The sequence below is a fragment of the Patiria miniata genome, unplaced genomic scaffold (assembly GCF_015706575.1).
Source record: "Patiria miniata isolate m_02_andy unplaced genomic scaffold, ASM1570657v1 HiC_scaffold_22, whole genome shotgun sequence".
Taxonomy (NCBI): domain Eukaryota; kingdom Metazoa; phylum Echinodermata; class Asteroidea; order Valvatida; family Asterinidae; genus Patiria; species Patiria miniata.
This window is the reverse complement of record NW_024037061.1, coordinates 17,791,135-17,794,827: the sequence shown is the minus strand read 5'-3', so window position 1 is coordinate 17,794,827 and position 3,693 is coordinate 17,791,135. Positions and strand designations below refer to the sequence as shown.

General features: G+C 44.1%; 1 pseudogene; it reads left to right on the top strand.

Annotated features, from left to right (window-relative positions):
• The first annotated feature begins 1,107 nt into the window (after positions 1-1,107).
• Positions 1,108-3,414, top strand: LOC119730806 (annotated as a pseudogene).
• The last annotated feature ends 279 nt before the right edge of the window (positions 3,415-3,693 follow it).

Genomic DNA, 3,693 nt, shown 5'->3' with positions numbered 1-3,693 from the left:
CCCTCTTGTGTTTGTACTTCAACTTTTTATAGGAACACCTCCCATATGTTTTGTACGCGAATCCAAATTGGAGACCTCTCGAAAATTGGGGACCCCTACGTCTCCTATTGAATGCAGAAACAAACTCACCTATAAACACATCCAGCTCGTTTTTACTATACTCATGAGGACCTGCCCCTTTCCTTTTTTTGTTTCCTTTTGTTTGTACTTGAACTTTCTCTCGACAGCTCTCATAAGGTTTGTATACACGAAATTCTCCCGGGGACTAGTGCCCACTGCAGCTGGTCCACGGGCCAATTTGAAATAACACACACATCCCATGGTCCCAAGTCCACAGTCTGTATGGATAACCAACCCAGTACCACATGGACTAAAGACGGATTGAAATATGGCACAAAATATCCGCTGCGTCCGATGTAAGCAACAGGTTTTTGCCGTCCTTTCTCGGGATCGTTAAGCCATTAGGTTGGTTTCCCTTTAGCCGGACCTTTGAACCAAAAACATGAGATCATTTCGGGGATTTCAGTCCGTAATGCCCCTTTAACATGCCCCGGTTTATAATTATTTGTGTGGCAAAATATGTCACTTTTTTAATTTTTTAGATGGTGATTTATTTCCCAGTTTTACCTTTCTGGAGGTCACACAGTGCAATCGGAGTTGGTTTTCCCCACAAAATGCTCATGAATTGATTAAAATAGCAGTTGTTAAATTATTGGCAGCTTCAAACAAAATACGACTATATGATCGAAGACGTGACTGACCATTTTTTTGTGTAGTTCATCATTTGTCATTAAAAAAAATTAATCAACCGACAGCCCTCCTTATATTTTGCGTGAGGGCAAAACAACATTTTTTTGCTTGGCCTGATATATATATAAATATTGTTCAGATTCAGGATTAATCATGCGACTCAAAAGGTCACTCCTAAATTCTGGCATTTGGCTTTTTTATCAAAATCTTTTCACTTCGTTCAATTCACTGCGTATAGGCCTATATACGCGTACATAGTTATGTATAGGCTTCTTGTGGGCTACAAGCCTGCACTATAATCCGAGGGCACATGTATACTACCTGTTCACAGACGACCTACACTGGGTTTGAAAGTTATTGCCTCGTCATGTTTTCTAAAGTTCACGTCATTCTCAATCTTCTGCTGTTCTGTCTTCCTACAAACGCATTGGTCGATCATGCCGACAATCAAGCCAAAATCTTGATTTTGGGAGCCGGGGCTTCTGGCTTACAAGCGGCCAGGACTCTTCACGATGCCGGACTGGACGACTTCATCATCGGATCGGTGGCCGCGTCCAGAGCACACGATTCGCCGGCTACACAGTGTCGCTTGGGGCATCGTGGGCATCTCCTGCGGGTTCCCAAACCACTCAGATCGTCCAGAGTCTCGACTTAGATCGCCACACGAGTGACTTTTACAGCTTGACTATCCGCAACGCGACTGGGCAAAACGTGACTGCCGACGCTGATCCGGGCTGGGTTCGTTGGGATAAGGGCATCAACAAACACATCGAACTGCGAGAGAGAATGCTAGAGAATGACGACATACCAGACATGTCCGTACGTTCGGCCATGCGGATCGGCGAGTGGATACCACACAGTGCGCTTGACAGAGCGATCGAATGGTATTTCCATGATTTTGAAGCCGCTGAACCACCTGAATCGTGCTCTACCAAGGAAAACGGTCCACTCACGGGTGATGCGAGTGTCGACTATATCACCGACGAAGGAGGATTCGTCAAAATCTTCGATGAAATTGCTGGTTTCCTTGAGACGCCAGAGTACATCAACCACACCCGTCTGAACCAGAAGGTGGTATCCATAGAGTATACCAACGAGTACGACGCATCAGTAGTCGTGACGTGTGAGGATGGCACGCGATACATTGGCGAGTACGTTCTTATCACCTTCAGCATCGGCGTCTTGCAGAACAATTTGATCCAGTTCATCCCGCCTCTCCCGGAATGGAAAGATGTTGAGATCAAGAAGCGTCGCATGGCTGCGTACACGAACATCTATGTCAGCTTTCCAAGCAAGTTTTGGGATGATACCGAGTGGGTTCTTCACGCCAGCGAGAGAAGAGGTTATTTCCCGGTGTTTCTCAACTACCAGGCAGAGGGGCTGTTTCCGAGTGGAAACCCCATGATAGTTTTTACTGTCACTGGTAAGATCAGTAGGCCTATGTATTGAAAACCTCAACAATCAAAGGTCCGCGACGCTCAACATTTGAAAAACTAACCCCTGTTGTTGTTTTTTCAGAATTGCACTAGCATACCGGGTATGGCACATAATATCGGGATTTAGTTTTAGTTTTTGTGCGAAAAAGTGTGTTAGATGTCCTCCATCCAATGATCCAAGCTACGCTTCACAGCACATGTGCACGTCTGGTTCATTTCCGACCCATACATTTTACTTACATGAGTCGTCTTGAACCAGAGAAATTTTGCGATGTATTACACATTATTTTTTACGTATTTGAGACAGTTTTCAGCTTTGGGCTGATACTTTTCCTAGATTTTTCGGTTCCTGCCCATTTACGTTGTGATATATCAAAGGAAACCACGTGACTGTGGTTTTGTTTTTGCTGAGTAAAGAGAACAATCTATGTCATGTCCATAACATCAAACAGCGAAAAAAATATATATAAAATGCCTAATTGTTATAAACACCCCAAAACAAAATCTACATTCTTAGATGCACAATTGCTGATTTTAAGATGTAAATATATGTTTTCTGTACAACTCTGTGTCTGTCTTCTGTGCTGTTTCAAGATGACGAAGCCCGACGCGTTGAAGCACAACCTTCGGAAACGACCAAAGCCGAGATCCAACAAGTTCTTCGTAATATTTACGGTGACAGCATCCCTGAAGCCACCGACATCCTGGTGACTGACTGGTCTCAGAATCCCCTCACCAAAGGCTCCTACAGCAACGTCCCCGTGGAGGTTCCTACTAAATGCCGCCAGAAACTCCAGAGCCGAGTGGTACACCTCTTCTTCGGCGGCGAGGCAACCTCCGTCTTACACGGCTACATAGCCGGAGCTTTCGATTCGGGGGAACGCGAGGCCCGCAAGATGATGCAGTGTCTTCAAGACCTTAAGAACTGCCCGAGTTATGAAGGAGATAGCCTCGTATGCGAAGAGCCTGAAGCTTCAGCGTGTTCCTTGCCCGGCAGTGATGCATCTCTGCTGGGAACTCTTGCGGTGCTATATTATATCTCAAATTAAACAAAGAAAAAGCGCTGATCTGTGGAATTGAAAAAAATAGTTGCTTTTGGCAAGTATTTCCATAACCTGTTCGAGGTATGACGGCGAAATTGAGGCGAACAAGACGCCACTGTCCCAATTTTTAAGGTAAAAAAAAAACCGTTATACTGGGTGAGTCACAAAAAAAATCTAAAACCAAATGGCAGGACCCATTTTTGGCTGTAGCACTTTCAAAATCTAAGATACGAGAGCCCAATCAATGAGCTTTCGTTTAGTGTAAGAATCATTCGAATCACTCATGTACTTTTCAAGTTACGGAATTTTGAACACAAACACCGTTTTAAAGTTCTGTCCACGGATTACAATTCACATGCATCATAATTGTTTTCATTTTGCTGAAAGAACGCTTACTTTGTTTTGATCCGTGGACAGAACTTTAAAACGGTGTTCGTGTTCAAAAAAAATCCGTAACTTGAAAA